Source organism: Fukomys damarensis, unplaced genomic scaffold, assembly GCF_012274545.1.
Source record: "Fukomys damarensis isolate Sample0158 unplaced genomic scaffold, DMR_v1.0_HiC HiC_scaffold_39, whole genome shotgun sequence".
In the NCBI taxonomy this organism is placed as follows: Eukaryota; Metazoa; Chordata; class Mammalia; order Rodentia; family Bathyergidae; genus Fukomys; species Fukomys damarensis.
The window spans coordinates 119,618,107-119,642,334 of record NW_022900951.1 but is presented as its reverse complement, the minus strand read 5'-3'; positions in this window follow the sequence as shown (position 1 = coordinate 119,642,334).

Genomic DNA, 24,228 nt, shown 5'->3' with positions numbered 1-24,228 from the left:
TGCAGCTTTGTACCATAACCATAACCTGATATATGAGATTTTACTGCCTCTGGCTTAACACTTTGTGCTCAGGGTTGATTATTTCTATTCTGGGTCTCTTCTGCTTTCATATAAATTTTAGAAATATTTTTACTAGCTCTGTGGAGAAAGCTGTTGGTTTTTAGATTGGATTTGCATTAAATCTTTATACATTCCTTTTTGATTTAATTTTTATTTGATTAGTTCATGTCTGTAGTATATGCGGTTTATAGTTATTTTGGAGAATAGGTATATGTGCATAATACAACTTATTTCTCTTTCAATTCCTTTCCTACCCACCTCCTTCTGTCTCTAAATCCAATTTCCCAAGTTTTACTCTTTTGTTTATTATTCTTCTCAGCTCATGTTTATGACATACAATGTTTACATTCATTCTGGCTATGTGGTACATGTGCATGACATATCTTAAATCTTTTTACTCTCCGTTCTCCTTCCTCCCTCTCTCTCGCCTCTCTCTCTCCCTTACCTTCTCTCTCTCTCTCTCTCGCTCTCTCTCTCTCTCTCTGTCTTCTTGACCCCTTTCCATTTGTAACAGGTTTCCTTATATCTATCTCTATTAGCTGCTTATCTCTCATTGCTGGGACAAACTACCCAATACTCACAATTATAGGGGAACATTTATTTAGCTCACAGTTTGTAGAGGTTTCTGTCCATAATCAGCTGGCTCCAAGGCAGGGTGCCGTGGCAGACGGGCCTTGTAGAGGAGACAGTTTACGATGGCCAGAAGGTAGCAAAAGCAGCAAGGGGCCGTAATAGTGTCTTCCTGCCCATGTTATCTTATTCAGACTATTTAGGAGGGGTAACACTCACACCCTTATCCCTAGTGCCATTGGGCCCGGCTCCACCACACACTCTAGATTCTGCCACCTTTGAAAAAGCATGAGGCTTTGGGGGACATTTAAACACAAACCGCAACACTATGTGTCTTTTATTTTGCTCTTTTTGCATTTGTCTAGCTCAAATGTGTGATACCATAAGGAATTTAATATTGTGTGTCTGACTCATTCTACTCAACATTATATTTTTGAAATGTTTCAGATTTTCTGTAAATGCCTCAATTTCATCCTTCTTTATAGGTTAGTAACATTCCATTATGTGTAGATATCATGTTCTTAATCCATTCATCTACCCTAAATTGTTCTGCTATAAACATTAGCACAAATTTATTGCTGCATTATAATCTCTTTAGTTGTTCTGAGAAGAATTTAGAAAAGGAATAGATGGTCATTTATAATTTATAATTTAAATTCTTTAAGAAATTTACACACTGGTTTCCATAAAGGTTGCTCTAGTTTACTTTCCCACAAACAATATTCTTATCTAAATGCAGCCACACCAGCATTTTGTTATTTTTTTACTTCTTTTTTTTACTTTTGTTTTTTGAGATAGGGTCCCACTATGTGGTTGAGACTAACCTGGAACTCACTATGTAGCCCAGGCTGGTCTCGAACTCACAGTGATTCTCCTGCCTCAGCCTCCTGAGTGCTGGGATTACAGGTGTGTGCCACCACAACTGGCAATTTTTTGACTTCTTGATGACTGCCAGTTTCTTCGAATAAGGTAAAAATCTTAGAGTTGTTTTAATTTGCATTTGTTAATGATCATGTGTGTTGGCTATTTAAACTTCTTCTGAGAAGTGTTCATTTCACTTGTCCTTTTTTTGATTGGATTTTTTTATTTTAGGTGATGTATTTTTTCAAGTGCTTTATACAGTCTAGATATTAATTTTCTTTCTGAGGAATAACTGGAAAATACTTTTCCCATTCTGTAGGTTGTCTCTTACATCTACTAAGTGATTTCTTTGTGTGCAGAAGTATTGTGATTTGATGTAGACTCTTCCTGTTATTTCTTGTGCAATGGAAATTCTGTTCAGAAAGTCCTTGCCTTTAACTATGACTTCCTTTGTTTAACCTGTTTTGTCTTCTGGTAGGTTTGGTGTTTCTGTTTTAATGTTTAGATCATTGACCAATTTTGATTTTAGTTCAGTACTTGATAATATGGTTATTTTGACAATATTGGTTCTGCCTATCCGTGAACAGGGGCTGTCTTTCCATTTTCTATTGTCTCCTTCATTCTTTTTTCAGAGCATTATGATGTTTATTACAGAGGTCTTTATTTCACTGGCTACGTTAATTCCTAGGTATTTAATATTTTTGAAATCTGAATGGGATTATTTTCCTGATTTCTTTTTCTGTGGATTTATTATTTGTGTACATGAACACTATTAATTTTTATATGTCAATTCTGTGTTCTATTTTAGAATTTATTTATTAGTTCTAAGAAGCTTCTGGTGAAATTTTGTGGACCTTCTATGTAAAGGATCATGCAATCAACAAATAAGGATAGTTTGATATTTTTCCTTTCCTATTTAAAAAAATGAATCTAGAGCCATATCTCTCACACTGCACTAAAATTAAAAAATCAGTATATCTAGATCAAAGATATAGATGTTAAAACAGAAACACAACTTGTTGGGAGATAAAATAAGTAAAATTCTTGATGACATAAGCATACGAAGGAAAGTTCTGAATAGATCCCCGATTGAATAGACAATAATATAAAGAATCAACAAATGAGATTATATCAAATTAAAAAGCTTCAGCAGATCAGGGAATCAATTAACAGAATGAGGAGACAATATACAGAATGAAAAAACATTTTCCTTCTCTGTCTCAGACAGAAAACTGATAGCGAGGATATTATATAAAGAACTCAAAAAAGTTGGGGCCCACAAAATAGGAGACGCAGTAAAAATGATTAATTGAAATGAACAAAAACATCTCAAAAAGAGAACTACAAATGCCCAATAACTACATGAAAAATGTGAATCTTTTTGGCTCTTGGAGAAATGCAAATTACAACACTGAAATCCCATCTTACTCCGGTAACGGTGGTTATTATCAACAATGCAAAAACCAGTAAATGCTAGTGTGCTTGTAGGGGAAAAGGCACACTTCTATATTATTGTTGGGAAATTAAACTGGAAATGAATTATTGGATGATGCCCAACAGTTATCTGGGGACGCCCGATTGGATTTCAGGACTCATAGTACAGCAATGGATGAAAGAATAACATACAAAGAATAAAGAAATGTATGAACAAATGGTAGTTTATTACCTGAGGGGCTGAGATATGATCTTAGCTCTTTCCTGGCTAAGACCAGCTGATCTTAGCCCTTTCATAGCTAGGAACATGTTCCCTGGATTAGTCAGAATTTATTGATTATGTAACATAGCAAGGGGCTTAGAGGCAGTCGTAGAGAACAGTAGGACTAAGACACTAATAAGTCTGGCTTGGAAAGTGGAGGAAAGATGCTTCTTGCAAAGGACAGGTCACATTTCACAAGCCACCTGTGCTATCTTGCAAGCCATAGCTAACAAAACCCCCTGTATTGTCTTTAGCTAACGTTTGATCTGGTAGAACTGCTGCAGAGTCAGAATTCCTTAGCTGTAGTGTTTGTTTGCTATTAGAGGCATCACAGTAACATCAATCATTTAGATCTCAGTTGTGACCATTGGCATAGGGAATTTCGTCTCCATACACCAGTCAAAGGCTCCTTTGGCAAGGCACACATAGGCCTTGGGTCGCCTTATAATCTTAATCAATCGCTGAATTATAAGCCAATTCAATAATATTTAAAACCTGCACAGTGCTGTTTCAAGCTGGTCTCCTGAAATGTATAACCACTGGACATTTGTATGGAGTTTCTTCAAAAATAAAGATAAAAACAGAAATTCCATTAAGCTATACCTTTTCTGCATCTCCCCCAAAAGAGTTCAAGTCATGCTATTATAGTGATTGAGGCATAATCATATTTATACAAGCACAATTTGCAATAGCTACATCTTGAAAGTGGCCTATATGCCCATCAACAAAGAGATAAATGGTTTAAGAAAATGTGGTATATATCCAAAATAGATTACTCCTCAACCATAAAAATGGATAAATTTGAGTCTTTTTAGGGAATGGATGGATCATGAAACCATAATGCTGAAGCCATAATAAATCAGACACAGGAAGTGAAATATTGCATGGTTTCTCCTATAAGAAACTCAAAATATAAACAATGTAAAGAGCAAAGTAAGACAGATGGTAGGAAAGAGGGAGGTAGACTTTGTGGAGGTGTGAAATCAATGTGAGGTAAATAGGGGAGGAAGGGCAAGTAAAAATAAAAAAGTACGACATATGTATACATGTAAGTTCCCCAAGATGAATGGAATTCTTGTAATAATAACAAAAAGAGTACAAACACTTTTTATTTTAGAAACTATTGCTCTGGCAGCATTTGGAAGAGTGCTTGGCCAGCATTCAAGGAGCTATGAGTACAACTACTAGCACCAAGCACACAAAATCTATTGTCAAATTAACTTTCAAACAGTTGTATCCATCAACAATCCCACTGACATAGTATATTGGAATCTATGATTCATCAGTTTCATGCCAATTTGGGGTCATATATTTTCTTATTATTTGCAAATGTAAGTGGAAAAAAACAATCTGAAGTTTTTGTTATCTTTCCTTACTGCATTTCTATTGAGTTTGAGCATACCTTAGAACATTCATCAACACTTTCCGTGTGTGTGTGTGTGTGTGTGTGTGTGTTTGTGTGTGTGTAAGTGTGTGTTTGTCTTTACATAATTTACTCATTTTTACTTTTTGGAAAATTCGTCTTTTCCTTGCATAGTTATTGGAGTTCACTGTATGTTATGATATTAAATATTTTTCTGCTACTGATTTGGCATATATTTATACAGATTTCAATACATAAGACTTTCTTTACTGCATATTTTCATAATATTCTTTCAAGTAGTGATTACCATTCTATGTTAAAATATTTCATTTTCATATCTCTGCCATAATCAGCTGATTAATGTCCTCTATGTTGTCTATTATTAAAATTCAAATTAAAAAATAAATACGTGTCTAGTATCTAGCTTAACTAATCCTCTTGATGCCTAAGGTTTAATCAATGACATTATAGTTTTTATGTCATTTAATTCTTTCAAGTAGTGATTACCATTCTATGTTAAAATATTTCATTTTCATATCTCTGCCATAATCAGCTGATTAATGTCCTCTATGTTGTCTATTATTAAAATTCAAATTAAAAAATAAATACGTGTCTAGTATCTAGCTTAACTAATCCTCTTGATGCCTAAGGTTTAATCAATGACATTATAGTTTTTATGTCATTTAAAGTTTAGCTTGTAACTAAAAATTCAATAAATACACATTTGGTTGCTGAATTACTGTAGCAGACATAGCACATTCCTGGAGTTCATAGTAGAATGTCCATGTTTGAACTTCTCCTCTTAGTGGCAGCACACGTCATCATTGTGAGCCATGACGTTACATGGAGTACACAGACCCCAAAGAAATGTTTGCTGCAAGGTAAGTGTGGAAGCAGTAATGACAATAGTATTAGATTTTGTACAAATGTTCCATTGATAGATGACTAGCTGGTGAAAATCACTGTGTCTTCTCAGGCACATCTTTACTTCTTGTATTTCTATATGCTTTCTAATTTCTTAGGACATCAAATAATACTGTGTAAAGATTATTACTTTCTCGCATAAGGATTTATATTCTATGCTAGTTATTATTTAATCCTTACAATCACTCTATGCGTTAGGTGCTATCACTACATTCATTTTACAAAGAAAAATAATTGAGGCTTCTTGACTTTCCCAAGAATAAAAATGACACTTCCAGGATCATGCAGCTAGTAAAGAGAGCAGGCTGTAATTTTAGCCAAGTTTTCAGGCTCCAGACTGCAAATAGCATTCAGACACCGACTTTCCCCACAGGCAGTGTCTCTTTAATTGGTGCTCTTTTTTAAAATTTTCTACAAGATATACAAATTAAGTTGTCCTCCAAATTCATCTATTCAGAATTTGTGTCTAATTAATATTAAACCATCAATATTTTCCCCATGAGCTTTAATCCACAAAAGAAGGATTTAGATTTACATAATCTTAGTTAATATCTTTCCTAATACATGAAAGAAATTCAGACTTGGAGAGCGATTATGATTTTCTAAGGTGACAGAAGAGTCAGTGGCAGACACAGGACCTACAACTTCTGACTAGAGCTACTGTAATAGCCAGTTGAGAAAACACACAATTTCGTTTTAAAAATCTCAAATATAAACAAGTACACTACATCCTTAATAAGCCAAGATATGGCTGGCAAATCATGTCTTTTATGAAGTAGTATGCTATGCTGAAAATCAATCCATCTCTAAAAGCAAAATGTGTTCCTCTAAGTAGCATCAAGCTCAGAAAAAAAAATGAATTCACAAAAGCTAAACATCTGTTTGTACTTGGCTACCTCCCAGCAAATAAACATTCATTTCAGTTCAGCTTTTGTGTTTTACTTGCAAATGATAAACCTTTGGAAAATGTGAACATTTGTTCCCTTCATTATTGTGATGAAACAAAGGTTTGGAGGGGACAGAAGGAAAATACAAACATTTTTACAAACAACTCCCACAGGACAGCTGGTAGAATTATTGACAAAAAGCACAAGCAGCACTAAGCAAATATGAATTTTTTAAAAAACTGAAAGTTTGTGCGTGTGTGCGTGTGTGTGTGTGTGTGTGTGTGCATTTCTAGGAATATGTTTATAATAGGAAATACACTTACCAAATGTTTCTGAGAGCTATCTATCATCGTTGCTCCACCAGTAGTATGGCACTGTGAGGTAGGCTGTTTCGTATTATCGATCTAAAGCAAAGTAATCCCCCCAGTGAAAGCAGTTAACGTGGCAAGCTGCCCATCAACATATAGACCAACCTCCCCTTATAGGTTCACACAATGCACCGGCCTGGAGGCATTGAGGGTATCCGTGAGTGGGTCTTGGTTACCATTCTGGAGAGTTATAAAGAAAGCCAGAATGATTTGCAATTAAAAGGACCTCGGTTTTATCTCTGTGTGGAATATAAAGCATTTTATGTCAGTTTGCTCTCTTTGTATAATTAAACATAAGCCAGATGTAGACAGTGTAATGTGAAATGAAATCTTTGAGTTTTACTTTTGGAAATAGCCTCAGACTGGCAAAAGGAATAGATGGGAATTTTTATAACTTGCTTTGCTCTGTGCAAACCACGTACTTGGACTTACAGATTCAAGTATGTTATTTGTTACCAAATGCAATAAAAATTTTATTGATTAATATCTTATGATATCATGAAGATTCTGTGTGAGACGTCCAAATATGGAGCAGTATTTGATCAGAATCTAACATTTTTTCTTAAATTAAAATTATGATTGAATTAGTCATAAGTGAAAATTCTAAATTGCAGTAACCCAAATGCAAGTGTGGAAAACAAATTTAACCCTAGGACACAAAAGTGCTATGCTTTTAACAGATACTCTTAAGAAAGGATAATTTTAATTTGGATCCATTACTATGTCTGTGGATATGTTAGACCTTGTCAATTGCCGAGATCACCATTCTCTGATACTCTGTAAGAGGAAATGTTTATAGGAACCTGGTGAAAATCAAAAGGGTCATTCCTTCCTTCTTCTTTCTCATATCATTCGTCATTAGAAGGTTCTTTTACTTCAGTCTGTCTCTAAATAGTTTGTGGTGTTTTCCTGGAACCTACAAATATTCTATTTGCATCCACAGGTATATTCACATATACAAAGCAGGTTTGGTATTATGTTTTATTAATTTTTATGTTTTGTGGGGTTTGTTATTGTTATTATTTATTAGTACACGTTTGCAATACATACCGTTTGTATTCCTTGTGGGGAGTTGATACATGCACATGACATATCTGAATTATTTGCCATTCCCTACTCCTCCCCTTTTCCCCCTCCCCCCATCTCTTGATCTTCTTCCCCTTTGAGAAAGATCTATTTTCCTACTTCCTATTATCTATTTTTTATTTTGTGCTTTATTTTTACTTCTGATTTATCATATAAGAGAAATCATGTGACATTTAAGCTTTTGTGACTGATTTATTTCACTTAACAATATGGTCTCAAGGTGCACCCAGTCTCCTACAAAGGATTCAAGTTTAGCATTCTTTATGGCAGAGTAGTATGCCATTGGGTGTAAATACCATTTTCTTTATCCAATCTACTGTTAATGAACATATGTTTAAGCAAGTATTTGGCATTACTCTGACTCATGTCAAATCATTTCATTATACATTACATATTTTTATAATAAGGGATATTTGGTGGTAAGTTAAAGAGTAAGAGTAGGAATTTGAAGCATTTAATGTAAGAAAATTGTACTATGCAGCATAAGAGATTTTATTTTCACCATAAATGTGGGCCTGTGAAGTATAATTTCAACCTATGTTTTATTGGTAAAAATACCATAAAATTACAAAAATGATTAATATATATGCAAATATACACATAAATTCACAAAGATCAACATAGACATACTCCAATGTACAGTTCAAAGAAAGTTATAGGGAGTAATATACAGGTTTTGACAATCACTATGTATGTTATTAAACAAAACATTTTACTATTTTGAGCTGAAGTTTCAGTTTTTCCAAGGAAAATGTTTTCCATGGTCTAGTTTTGATGATCAAAGAATATAAAGTAAATATGCACTGTATCAACTACCAAATCAGTGTACATATAATCTTGTTTTCTTGTTGCTTTTTTCTCAAAGTTCTGAAAATAATCAATGAAAATATTTCTACAATTAATGTATATAATCATAGGACATAAATATACCAGATACATAAATATAATGGAGTTTTCCACATCATGTTACAGACTCTTGATTCTCATGTAATGTGACAGATTTGAGTTAAAATAGTCACAGCACTGGAAGTTATTGCTGATAATGTAAGAGAAAGAAAATAATAAACACTCAAAAATAAAAAATGGTGTAATTAGAGATATAAAATTAGAAACAAAAGAACAGGTGTAATTCTATACTAAAACATTTAAAATCTCCAACAAATGTACAATTTCCTGAGAAAATAAAATTATTCAGAATTAAAAATAGCTGCCAAGGGCCGTGGATTTAGCTCAGCGGTTCGGTGGCCTGACTTGCAAGCGCAAGGACCCAAGTTCAATACCCGGTACAAAAAAAAACAGCAACAACAACAACAACAACAAAAAAAAACAGGTGCCAAATCCTAGTATACCAATAGCCATGAAGTAAAAGAAAATGAATAAATGGTGAGTAACCATTAAAGAACTTTTTGGTCACTCTTGATTCCTATCTCCCAACTCACACATATTCTGAAAGGAAATTCTATCACCTTTATCTTCAAAGTCTGTCCAAAACATTACCACTTCACTGAGTCTTCACTGCTGCCACCAAATCCAAGCTATCGCCATATGTAGAGTAGTATTTTCATAATAGCTTCTGAATTGGTCTTCCTTCTGCACCTTTTGTCCCCTTTAAGCTATTTTCAATGCAGTAGCCAGGGATTTTCATCACCTGTCTGTGAAGATGGAGTATCAAGAATCAGGCTGACCCTGAAGGAAGTGGAAACTAGGAAAAAAATATGAAACAAAAGTTGTCAGATATTAAACAACTGAAGGAACATGATCCTTGACAGAAGGATGGCGAATAGGATAAGTATAACTTTTTCTGCACCTGGAAGAAAGTTTCCTGGAAGCAGCTTTTTAGCCACAGCTGGGGGAGAGGGGACCCATTCAGAGCCCACAGTCTTACTGATCTAAGAAGATAAAAGCAGGAACCTGTGAAGAAAACTTTAAAGGGGTAAGATTCACAGGAAATACTTTTGGAGAACAGGGAGCTCTGCAAAGACAGTGGACGAGCTCTAGAGATGTAGAAAGGTGGACCTGTATTTCTTTGACTGAGTACTGATATACTGAACTATTTGAAATTACCTAATGTCTTAAAAAAAACAATAAAAAACAGAAAAGTACAGGCCAGGGAATTGCTAAAGATCGCATAGATCTATAAATAGCCATGATGCCCCAAATAAACAGAGAAAGAATTCATAATACCTGGGTCATAGGAGCGAATTATCATAATGGTATCATGTTTGTAGTGAGGTCAGATTAGCTGTAGTTTAAGGATGGCTATAAAACATATGTAGCAAACAGGAGAACAAGCTTTAAAATGATCTAATTAATTTCAAGTAACTAATATAAAATGGAATACTACTCAGCCATAAATAATGAGAAATTAGATTCATTCATAGGAAAGTGGATGTATATTGAGGGTATACACTTAAGTGAAATAAATAAGTCACACGTGTGTAAATACCCGTTTCTCTGGTGTGAAACACTATAATAGTACATAAGATCCTAATGAGATAATTGACAATGTGAAATAGGAAGAGAAGGGCTAAAGCTATAGGGGAAGTGGGAAGGGTTTGGGAAAGAAAATAAGGGAAAAGAAAAAAGTATGAGACAATTAAAAAATGGAAATAAAGTATTTTTAAATAAGCATGTGAGGAGCGGTGAAAGGAGGGCAGGGACAAGGGGAAAAATGAGAACCAAGACCTGTCACGTAAAGGTACAAGATCCCAATGATGAATGTAACTGTACTGTATACATAAAACTGTACCAATAAACTCAATGAGAAAAAAAAGAAAATTATCTAACACTATTTTTTAAATATAAGAAATGCTAGTACCCAAAATGGTTATTATACTAATTTGCTCGACTCCAGCCCTTCACCACAACTCTGTGAAAATCACATACACCACCAGCACAATGACACGGTGACTATAATAACCAGCACCCTTGCAGCCATAGGAGGTACAGATGTGGTCCTCCACAAGTGGAGACAGCCTTTGCGTACTATCCTATTTATGTCTCACAGATCCCTGGAAAATGCCTACTGTTAATCAGCCTGAGGAGCCAAAGATATACAACATCCTTTAAGGCCGTATAAGTTTTGCCCCATTTCTTCCCATTGCCTCTGGTTTTTTACACTGATCTCATCTACTACTTTAACTCTCCCTTGCTATGCTCTGGTCACATTGGTCTTCTCTCCTTCTCTAGATGCAGCATTGTTCTCAGCCCAAAACCTTAGCTCTCATTGTTTATTCCAGCCAGAACATTTTCCTCGCGGATACATTGTTGCTTTGATGCCTCTGCTCTCATTTCACCTTATTAGAGAAGCTTCTACAATCATCCTATTTAAGACTGCGGCCCTTCCATAAAGCCCTGGCAACACTATGGCCTTTGCCATTTCATTTTTCTCCATAACAGTTTTTGTCATCTGCTTTTGTCTGAATGCTTCCAAATTCACATGTGGAATCCTTCGTCCTCAAGATCCTGGTATTAGGAAGTAGGGTCTTCACCTCACTCTTTGAAGTTGGAAATATCTTCTCCAGTCCTAAGCTGACGAGTCTTTCCTGCCCAGACTGAATCACACCATGAGCTTTCCTAGGTCTCCAGCTTGCTGATGGCAGAGTATGGGACTTCTCAGCATCCATATTAACATGAGCCATTTTCTCTCAGTAAATTGCAAGTGTGAGTGTGTGTGAGTGTGTGTGTATGTGTGTGTTGTACAGTTAATCCCAGGCCTTTGTGCATGCTGAGTATGAACTGTACCACTGCTATGGTTTGTGTCTAGATGTCCCCCCAAAGCCTCATGTGGTGATAGGCTATTCTGGAAGTAGTTGAATCTAGAGTGCATGATTGACTCATAATGCAATGCTAGGTCCAAGGACACTAGGAATAAGGGCATGAGTGCTACTCACCCTAAGTAGTCTGAATAAGATAAAAGGGACAGAAAGACTCTGTTAAGGTTTATTCTTGCTTTGCTACTGTCTGCCTTTCATGAACTGTTGCTTCTCTGTCAGCCTGCCTTGGAGCCAGCCTATTATGAATGAAATTTCTTTGAAATGAAAGTCAACTAAACCTTTTCCCCTTTAACTTTGGGAGTTGGGTATTTTGTCTCAGCAAAGACAGAAAAGTAACTGACACATCCACAAAGCTATGCCACTAGCCAAAATCTCCTTTTACATCCATCTCCATCTATTCATCTATGTATTCATCTGACCATCTAACCATATCTGCCTTCTACAGGTTCTATTTCTCTAAACCACCCGTATGAATACAAGGACCCTACTTATTCTGGGCATCAGATTTAACACATACTCTATCGCTTAATTTTTACCCCTTCATTCACTGTATGCAAAATACACTGAATCTTTTCCTGTTCCTTAAACATATCCAGCTCATTTCTCTCTACGATGTACTCTCTTCCTGCAATGCCCTTCCCCCAAATATCCACCTGGCATCCTCCCAATCATTTTTGCTCATCTGCTGTTTGATCACCTTCAGAGACCAGCTTCCTTTGTCCACTTCATCTAATATAACACCCTTTCAACATACTTTGTGTTCTTTTACTTGCATTAGTCTTCCTCATATCTCCTATGAGCTATCTGGTATTTTAAAATGCATGCATCATTTAATCACTGCATATATTCATCTCTGAAGTTCAAGTCCCATTAGTGCAGGTGCTTTGTTTTGTTCGCTTCTCTACTGTTAAAACCTGGAAATGCTCTTGGCCTATGAATATTGATGTATGATTAAATGAATGATTGATTAAATGAATAAAAATATGCAAATAAAGGGCTAGGCTCTAAAATAACTATTTTTTTCTAGGCAGATGGAATGGTAGAGCATTTTTATTACTTCCTTTTCATTTTCTGCATCTTGTGCTTTTTAGGTAATGAGAACCTATTGATTTTGCAATGACAAAAATGTAATTACAATTTTTTCCTTCAAAAATTGCATAGTCCATAGTCCTAACTGAATAAAGAAATTGAGTCCAAAGGTCAATGTATTGGCAGGCCATGTATAAATCAGTTTTTCTATACTTCTAGGGCTGACATTTCAATGAAAGTAAAGCATCCTGATTGATCAACTGACAAACACAATAAGTAGAAGAATGAATAATGATAAGTTTAAATTGTTTAAATAGTGTGCAGATGTCAACAATAACTAAACTGGAAGGGCACACAAATTAATTAATGAGCCTGGATGAATGCCAAATTGCTTACAGAAAACATTTTTTTGCTGTAAAGAATTAATATTTTCACCGAAAATTTTAATATCAGATTATATCATGGGAGATAGAAGATTATGCTGTCTGACTATATAATAGGAAAGTGGTCAGTATGCAGTTTCAGTAAGGGAATATTTGTTTTTCAGTTAATGCGTGATTGCTCCCTCTATCATTTAGATTTTTTAGTATTTGCTACATGGTAACACTGTGGATTGTGGTTTTTTTATGAACCAGGTAGAAGGAGAGGTAAACTTCAGTTTGGTATCTGAGGAGAGTTATGTTTTAACATCTACAAGATGAATATTTGAATTGAATCTGAAGGTGGATTAGGCTTTTTATAGAAAGTTAAGGAGAAAATATAGGGGAGAAGATTGCTGATAAAATGTGCAGATTGAGCCCAGTCACAAATTTGGAGTGTTTGACACTTGAAAACAGAGGAATGAATAGGTGAAGGTTTCACTGGGGAGCAGAATGTTGGATTAACCCGGGAAAATAATGCAGGTCAATCTTTTGTACAACAACACTCAGCTGACCAGAAAGCTCTCCTTTGCATTGTATTGCCAATTTCAGTGGTATAAACACTCTCACCATGATCTGTTTCACGCTACTAACACATGTCACTGAACACAGAATTGAAAAGAAATCCCTGAGATGAGCTCTAACATGTTCCTGTGTTGGGGTCAAATTTTGACAGATGAATAGGTGCTAAGAAGCCACACTGATGGACACTAACACAGGGAATGGAATTATAACACTTATATTTGGGGACAAGAAATGACAGCGAGTTTCTTCAAAAACAGGAGAGCAAAACTCCATCGGGAAACCATACATAATTAAAATATCACTATTTTATTCATGTAAATTAGAAAGCATTGCATTGATTTTACCAAAAAATACATGACTGTCTGGAAGGACAAATCATAACTAGAAACAAACATTAAGAATATACCAACATATTGCTTACCCCAAAAGTCCAAAATAATTTTAGGCACCTAGGTGTTTGAGGAGCATCAAAATAAACCTATATTCTGTCACTCATAATATTTATTCATATATAAATATATATATATATATATCCACAAAGAGAACATATAGACACATAGATATACAGATATACATAAATCTAGCAACTAATATATGCACTTATTCATTTTCATGGTTTTAAAATCTGCAGCGAGCACCTATTACTTAATTAAACACTATGATTATACATTGCTTAATATAAAAATGAACCAGTCGAAAACATCTCTGCATTATCTTTACAATTGCTGTTAAAATACTGACTTAATATGTTTTCTAAGAATTCTAATGCTAGAAATAGAGGTCACAGTACACTTGGTGACTCTGACTTACAGGTTAATGGTTACATTAATGGTTCCTTCTTATATAAGATATCATAACTCACAAGGTATTTTTCCAAATTTGAATGTATGTTCCTCATCAAAAAATAAATAAATAACCTTTTTGGTATATACAGAGAGGGCCTGCAATGCCAGCCATTTTTCTGATGCAAGCTTAGATTGAGCTCCGATTGTCAGTGATTGCATCCAAATCACTTAGCAAGTGAGAAACAGAGGGTGACTTGCAGAACGCAGGCTTCCTGGTTCTCAAAAAATGTTGCTTTTCATTAATCGGGTGTTAAGAGTTTTTATTTGCTTTCTCTCTATTTTCATCTCTTAAAAAGTACTGAAATGTGTGCAGTAATTCCAGTAATTATTTCAATCTTTATACAATTATCTCCCTTTCTTTGAAGAACTTCTTTTTAACATTTTATCCATGGTTTATAAACAATTTGGTTTATTTTAGCACTAGATGGGGTGCAAGATACTATCATGCATCAAAAATTTCTAAACTACGTCAGTCTTCTCAACTCTCTTCTCTGGTAAAACTGATCAATTCAACGAGAAAGTTCTGGGTGCTTCCAGGTAGGGTGGATATAGATGCCTGTTCTGGTTAGAGCAGAAGGTCTTCCTTCTTTGAATAGGAGGAAAGACCTATGTCAGGAATGCTTTGTCTTATAGAAAGAACTTTTAATATGTAGAAGAAATTTTTTTCTGAAAAAAGATACAGCAAACGTGCATACATAGCTTGAGAACTGTATGAAACTCCATACATCTTTCTGAGCATGTTAGAAAATGGATGCTTGAGGTCTTAGAATTTATATAGATACTGAATGAGATCTAGATAATAAAGAACCAACTGGGCTCATTTGTTTTTCAATTTTTGAAGTGTGTAATACTCATCCTCTCTACCAAGGACAGAACATTGGATGAATTAGAGACAGGCAGAGTCTAAACAGTTATGCACAATGTCACACCAGCATGTGTTGATGTATAGGAATCTGGATGACTGACCTAAAACATGTAATGATTTTGGCATTGTAATAGGAATTGGTGGAATTCTCCCAGGTAGACCACTATTCTCCTGCACTCAGTTATGCCGTCAGTGCTTCTTACTGGCTGACCTAAATGGAAGCCAGATTTTAAGGAAGCCTCTGTGATAACAATTCTCAAAGGTGAGCCTTCCAGAATACCAAGCAGAACAGAAAGGGGGAACAATTGGATATGATGTAGAAAACAGGGAATAATGTACTATATTCGTTTTAAGAGCTCTTTATTTAACAAGGCTAATACAACTTTGTCAACTTTGTAGAACTTTCATTTTCATTTTGTGATCATCTATTTTGATCTTTGCCCATGCTTTGCTTTTTCTGTACATGTCTTGTGTGTTAGTCTGCTTTCTATCCTCAAGACAAAAAACCTGAGAAAATGCAAAGGAAAGGAGATTCATTTTAACTCATTGGTTCAGCAACCTCATTTCCCAGCCTTTCCAATGTTTTTCAATTTGTGTGTTGTATGGTAGAAACATTATGGCAGAAGGGCATGGCAAAGGAATACACTTTCCTCATGGCACAGAAGAAACAGAGAGAAAAATGGAAGAGCTGGAGAGGAAGGGGCCAAGGACAAGATACAATACAGTCCCCAACGTCATGCCTCTGTGGTCCATTCCCTTCAACTAGGGCCAACCTCTTCTGTTTGCATCACTCCCAAAAAACTTCACCAAACTTTGAATACATCCACAGATTAATCCATTGATGAAATCAGAACATTCAGGATCAAATCATCTTCCAAAAGTTCATCAGCTGATAAGCAAACTCATAATACATGGTCTTTGGGGCATATATTAGATCTAGATTGTAATAATACTTTCTTTATTCTCAGCCAGATTGGATTAATATATCTTGCAATTATCCTGTACCTCTCAAATCATTTATCCTTGAAGTCATTTTGCATAATCAAGAGAGTTTTTGCTTTCTCTACTTTTGAGCACAAAACAATCAAGCTGTCAGCACGATCAAAAATAAAGTACAAATCAATTGGCTTCTATAGTAAGAATAGAGAGAGCACAACAATCCTGTTTTCTATGCATTATTTTATTTCAGAATGTGCAGAAGTCCCTGCAGCCTATTCTCCTTGGGGTTTGTCTGTATAAATTTAAGTCAACATCCCAAATTGACAAGAGTTTTACAAGTACCACCAATAGAATTGCTTTTGACGGTTGATGCGGGCTTGTGATGATGGTGCTTCTGGAGAGTTATTCTACCTGCTTCCTTTTCTTGAAAGGCTTATGAGAGTCCTCTTTGTGCCAGGATGACATACAAAAAGTTTGAGTGACTGTAATACTCAATGACTCACTAAAAACAAGCCCATGTTGTCTTGCTAGCAATGCAGTAGAACCCAGCATTTGAGTCTAAATTAATGGGAGATCCACAGATGGAACAACTCCTGAATAGGACAAATATTTAGAGTCAAGCTTATTTGGTTCCAGGTCATATTTTCCCAAATGTAACAAAACACAGAAAGAAGTGCTTGGCCATACTTATAATAATTGAGCCCTAAAATAGAGAGCTGTAGAGATAAGGACTTCTAAAACTGAAGCACCTAGTTTAGAGTTAAAAACATGTCTCTAGGCCTCAAATTAATTTGAATGCCAGTAAAAGTATTTTGAAAAATATTGTTATATTTGTGTCTATGCTAGCTTTTGAATAATCCCTGGCATATAACAGCACATAGTTTCCATTCAGTATGTGTTTGGTCAATGAATAGACTAGTGAATACAGCAAAACATTGAGAGGAAAGGGATGAATGCTAATGGCTTTGCAAAGCCATTATAGTCTTTTCCATTTCGGATGACCTTTGAATTTCAAAAGCAAAAAAGAAAATTAATAGGAAAAATGAAGATAATTACTTTATTGAACCAATGTGTATTGTGTTGAGCTATGCTAAGTGGTTTAGGAGATGCCAAAATAAACAAAATATGCTCCCTACCTCTAGTAATTCGAAAAAATCTAATTATGCCAGTATATTATGTTGCATTACTTAAAATTCCACTTGAAATGCTTTGAACAGACAATAGTGAATTTATAATATGTATGTAGATTATTTTGTTAAAATGATTTATAAGGCATAGAATTATGGAACTAATTGGCAAGAGTGTTTCTGTACTTAGATTTTACTAACTGTGCATTAGTAGCTAAAGTCTATTTTGGCAACTCTATTTACTGTTAAGTATAAAAGTATTTATCCTTTAAAGTAAATTTATATGGTGCTAAAATGTTTTATAATAATCATACTTTCATTCTAGAGTTTTGTGACTCATGCATATTTTTGGATTTAAAATATTCCTAGAATAATGTAATGGCACATTTTCTCCCATTTTGTATTTACCCGGCTTAATTTATTTCTTAATTTTAGACTACATTAAAAGACTTTTAAAGTTAACAAAGCATTTTTCCAGGAGGAATAAAACCGTGTTATTTTAATCATGCTTCACTTTCATTTCAACATGGTTAACATAGTTAGGTCTTAGCTTAGTGTCAAAATAACAATAGATTAAAAATCAGTCTTTCTGTAATCTTACCTCCAAAATATGAGCAAACAATGTTAGTTACTATTACACTGTGTAGGTAAGACTTTATTATATCAGCAGACCTCAATATATTACATACTGGGAGAAGAAACAACCAATTTTATTATAAAGCAATTGTAAAGTTACCAAAAATATTCATAGAATAAGCGATCAAAATGATGGTTCTTTTAAAATTTTCCAGAATATGACACATTTTGTCTGACTGACCTACAGAATTGGCTTTGCAAATAGCTTGGTAAAGTTAAAGGTTTATTTTCTCCTTAGGGGGCCTAATTGAGTGTCAACAGAAAACAGAATTACTTTAATGGTTGCTAGACAGATTATTTGTTACATGAAGAAGAAATCTCTTATGTAGAAGTAAAAAAGTACATTGCTTTAGTTGATAGATTTAAAGCATACTAGACCGCTGAAATCAGGGAAATGTGCTTAGGCAGATCAGGAAAAAGAAAAACAGGAGAATATTTCTACCTTTCTAACCACAGGAGTGAGGTGAATCTAGAACCCAGATTAGTTTGACTAAATTAAGCAGAAATTGTAACCGAGATAGAGCTGCACAGACTGTACCCCAAGTTGTGCTATTTCCTGATCAATGAAGAATCTAATGAAAAATCTTATCCAAATGAAGAAGCAGAAAGTGCACCAATGATCAGAGTAACATGTGGTCTACTTACCCCAATTCTCAGGGAAAGACAGAAAGAGTTTAAGAAGGATCTTGTTCAATAGTGAAGTATCAGATCATAGAAAAGGAGATTTAAAGTGTACATGAAGTGGGCCGGGGATTTAGCTCAGTGGTTCCACCACATGCCTTGCAAGCACAGGGTCTCAAGTTCAAGCCCTGGTACCAAAAACAAAAAAAATAAATAAAAATAAATTGTACATGAAGTGAGTTAAACTGAATCTTCATACACGATCATATTTCTGATATACCACAGGCAGTTGTATCACTTAACTTGCCATATTTTAGTCATGATAAATAGACTAAGTCTTTCATGCATCCATGTTACTTTTATCTTCCTACATTTGGCCATTTCTCTCCAAAAGAACACACTAACACCAAGAGAAGGGAGAGCTCCTTTCCTTGGTGTGCTGGCCTTTGTGAATCAACTTGGGTTCCTAGCAATTATGGCAACTTGCTTATTTGATTGTTCTCTATGGTTTTTGATACAATTAAGGAAGGTTAATTAATTCCACCCAAAGAGGATGACATAGGGAGACAAGTACATCCTTTTTGCAAAGCCTTCTTGTCAAAGATTTCAACATACATTTGATCAATGTTTGCCATGAGATTAATAGTATTGCCTGTGACATTTTTGTTACAATTACTTTTATTTTTATGACATATCTCTAAAATAGCTCAGCTCAGAAAGGGTTTCCTAGGCTTCACAACTACACTGACAGGAGAAAAAAGAAATGTAGTGACAAGGTCAGGCAATGCGTCAGAGGGTAGCCAGGGTCCTGAGGTTTATCAGATCTTGTCAGCATAACCTCTCCCTTTCTAAGTCACATTGTTTTGCAGTGGCAAAGACTGGACAATATTTACTTACAGATACATTTGGAAATTAACTTTTTTCTTAGATATTGTATTCACATGGATGCTTTTGTAAAAAACTACTGCTATCTTTTAACCTCTAAGCTTTTATGTCATTTTCACAGAAAAGTCACCTAAGCAATTTGTGCGTGTGTGTGTGTGTGTGTGTGTGTGTGTGCGTGATAGAGGCTATTTGTCTCTTTGAAAATTTGGTATTTGCCACACTCTCAAATATCTGCAGAGAATTATTTCTAGGTTATTCAAAATTTTCATCTACTTTATATTGTCAAATACAAGATTGTACTTCTCTAAGAATGCATGTTTCAAATTGGATTGATTTATGTTAATTTAATGAGTTCTGTTTCATTCAAGCTACGCAAGAATGACTTAGAAATACATAAGACCTGGGCTCTATCCTCAAGGAGACAAAAGTCTCTAGCAAGACTGGCACAAAAGGAAGCAAACACAAAGGTGAAGCTACAACTGGGACACAGGCTTGTGCGGTATCTCTTCCACAGCTTTTCACATTCTGATTGTAGGCAGTTTAAGAAAGATTCCATATGGATTCATACCTTTAGAAAGTGGTCAGGCTACCATACAGCAGCCATTACTGGAAATGACAAATGGCACTCAATGTAAACAGGTTAAAGAAGAAAGTATTTTATGTAGGCTCTTTGTTTTTCAGCAAACTGCTTCAGTGTTATGAAATTGAATATGATTTTCTCTAAATTTTCCTCGGGAGTGTGATTCTAATCACTAAGATTTATAGAGTTAGAATGTAAGAATTCTTAGGGTTTTAAAATATTTAGATATTTGGTCATTGCGGCAGAGTTTATTCAATAGTGTATAAAGCTGTCTGACAGTAAAAGAAAAAAACAATATAGTGAGAGAGGAGGAAAAAGAGAGAGGGTTAACATTATTTTGCAACTTTACATTATAATGAAAACTAATGACTTCTTTTATTCAGGGTCCATCAAGTATTACTGTTTCCCCAAAAAGTTTAAGTGAATAAATGGAAGTCAGATTTAGATTGATAACCTTTTATCTAAATTCAAGTTCTGAAGACTTTTCCTACAGGAACTTCTAATCAAGGAGTAAAGTGGGAATTTAAGAGTATTCATTAATAAAATCAGTGTCCTCTCCTGAAGGTATTATGTTTTCAAGATAATCCTTGAGATTCTCACTGGAGCTCCTTCCAGGCCAGTGTCAAGAGGAGATGAATTTCGATTTCAGGTATTCTTTTGCTCAACTCCCATGATACTCTACACTTGAACAGATATGACATATCTTATGGCAATATTTATATGAGCATAAGACACTAAATAATAAGTAACATTTCAAACTTCTTTTAGGGAACTGTTTCTATGGGAACCAATGGCAGTACTGAAAATTAAAGCACGCTTTTTTTTCTCTTGTTGGAAAGGTATGAAGCATCATCTTAAGAGATTCTGCCACACAAGAGCTGAAATCACTAACTTCATTAATTACAGACATTAATTGCCTAACTGAATTTCTTAAAGGCCAAAGAGGAGACATAAAATGTATTTTAGGCAATTTGACTATAAACACATCACCTTTATAAAAGGCCAAACTCAAAATTCTAAATTATCATCAATATAAAAAGGGCTGCAGATGCTTTAATTTTAATTATAACCCACAGATCAAGAACCGAGGAGGCTCAATTTAATTTAGTCTACATTGTTTCCTAAATTGAACTTTTGACTGTTTAGAGCTGTCCACACATTAAGAGTAAATATTCTAATGAACTATTTTGACAAGATACTACTCTACCTCTAAGCATTTTGACCGGGGGAAATATAAAGTAATGCATGCTATCCTCAAATGTTACTTTACTTATTCCTTTCCTTCTTCTCTCCCTCTCCTTCATTCAAGAATAAAGTTTTACTAAGCTTCGAAAGTTCTGGTAAGCCTATTAGAGGAATATAAAATATTCTGCCTTCAGGTAGCTGGCGATTCAGTGACAGAGACATAGAAGTTATACAACATGAGAATACTGAATATTCTTTGTGTTTTATAGGAGAAATCTGTCTTTGGATTCATCATTGAACCTTGCTTCTCAGCAGTGATCATAGTGCTGGTAGTAGGAGCTATGTCTAAAATATATTTTATGTAACATGCTAGGGTATAATTAAATATAATTGATTTCAATATCTTGAAAACGTATTAACAACTGGTTAAAGGAATAATATATGATGTCTTCACAAATGAATCGATTGCCCTATATGATTCAGATGAAATTGAGTAATTAGCAGTCAATTCTGTACAGACTCAATAACAAGCCACCAGCTGCTAGAGCAGTAAAGGCAGCTTTCACAGAAATGTGAGATATGAGATTATTTTAAAGAACAAGTAAAGTCATATCAAAGGGACATGCTTTTGAATTTTTTCTTATAATAACTGATTTCTAGTTAGAACATAGGAAACCAAATACATGTGCTTTTTTTTTTCATTTGGTGTAGTTTTCCTGTTGTTAGGTCATGGTTTACAGTGTGTGATGATTACATTCATCGTGGGGAGATGGTGAAGGTGTATAACAGCTGAGTTCTATTTTCATTCCCTGCCCCTCTGCTCGCCCCCGCCATGTCTTGGTCCCTTTTATCCCTTTTGCAAAAGATCTATCTCCCTATTTCTTTCTTTTTCATTAAATTTACTGGTATTTTCTAGGTATACAGTACAGTTATATTCATCATTGGAATCTTTTACCTTTACATGACAGGTCTTGGTTCTTATTTATTCCTCATTCCCCTACCCTCCCTTCACCCCCTCCATCCCTATTTCTTCTTCTTATTTATTTTACAATTTATTCCTATTTCTAGATAAACTGATAATTTGAAACTTATGAATTGTTATCTCTGAAATTTTTTTATTTAATATTTTTAGACTGTAGTTCACTAGGACTAACTGAAACCACAGAAAACAAACTCAGGTATAAGGAATAACCACCGTACTTAATTATCTTTCAGACCGTTGTCTTATCCAAGTGTTTTTACTTGACATCCCCAAGTTGAGAGACTCAGACTCAATTTCTCACAGGAGTCAAGGATTGTCTGACTGACAATTAGCAGAGGAATTAATTTCTGTTATTATCCTCACAACATTTTTCACTTTTTGAAAAGTATTTAGAAACTGGGTTATTTAATGCATAAATAATTGGGTTATTTCTACTTCATTATGGCCTCAAAGTGCACAACAAGAGATTCTGACTATTTTATTTCAATATATTATCATAATTTTTGTATTTTATTATTAATTGTGTTTTAATTTGTTACTGTACAGAATGTATAAATTAAACTTTATCATAGGTATGCATTTGATGGCAAAATTTAGTATATGTACTAAATCTTAGTACATTGTTATCCATGGTTTAAAGTGTCCATTGGTGGTCTTGGAAAGTATCTGCCACAGCTAAAGGGAGAATCCGATAAAAGTAAAGTATTAAATTCTTGGTGATTTCCGCTATTCAGGTCACAAAACACGAGGAGAGTCATAGTCATCATCAATCAGGAAATTGAAGAGATTTCTGGAGAGACTGAACTATCAATAAAACTTTTAGATACTAAGTATTTTCAAAATTGTCTTCCATACTATCTCACCTACCAAGCAAGTGGAAGATAGGTTAAATAGTTTAGAACATGGGATGACTCGACCATTTACATAGTGTGCATTCTAAGAAAGTTCATGGAGGATATACATCACAAAACAGAAGAGTAACAAAAAAGGAAGACATGTAACTCAAGATAACAACTTTGAGGGTGATGAAAAGAAGTCTCAGAAAAAGAACAAAAAAGCAAGCCTAAAGAACAAGCTGTCTGAGGTAAGAGAAATGAATTTGACACCAGAGGGATATCTGTAATTTTTTAAAAGGAAATTGATAGGTTAATGTGATGATTAAGGGTATTAGAAATAAGTATTCATTGTTTCACACATACATTTTAGCATGTGGAGAAAAATATAACAAGTATGTAAAAGCAATCAAGCAAAGGAGAAAGAGGAAAGAGTGAAACATTACTTAACTCTAGTACAAATAAAAGTTTTTATAATAAATTAAATTTATTCATAGTTCAAAATATTACCCAACAATGATGAGTATTTACATCATCATTAGTACAAACGGTAAATAAGGATTTGAAAGCAGCAACATAACCTTCTATAATATCATCACAAGGGCGAACTAGCTTGGGAAACAGGAGTATATGTAGTATAAAAAGGTACATTTTTAATTACTGGCTTGTATTTTCTGAAACTCATGAATCCAACTGGTGTGTTGTTATGGTTTATATCAAAAACAGTCCCTCAAAGTCTCTCGTGTGTTTGGACAGTGATTGGATCATGGGGGTGCTGTATGCATCAGTGCATTAAGCCATCAATGATTTCATAGCTGACAATGCTGTTAGGAGGTGAGTTATGGTCAGAGGGTGGAGTCACAGGTTTGTGACCTGAAAAGTATGTTGTATTCTTGTTTCTCTCTTCTCTCTCTCTCTCTCTCTCTCTCTCTCTCTCTCTCTCTCTCTCTCTCTCTCTCTTCCTCCCTCCCCCCTCCCCTCTCCTTCTCCCCACGTGGTTTTCCACCATGCAATTTCTGCCTTAGAGCTGCACACCATGAAGCCCCCAAAACCTTGTTCCACGGTGTCTTCTGCTTCTTTAAATTGCAGGTTTCAGGTATTTTGGCACAGTGGGGAGAAAGGGTTTTTTTCTACTAGTTAATGCCAGTGGAAATGTCTCCAATATT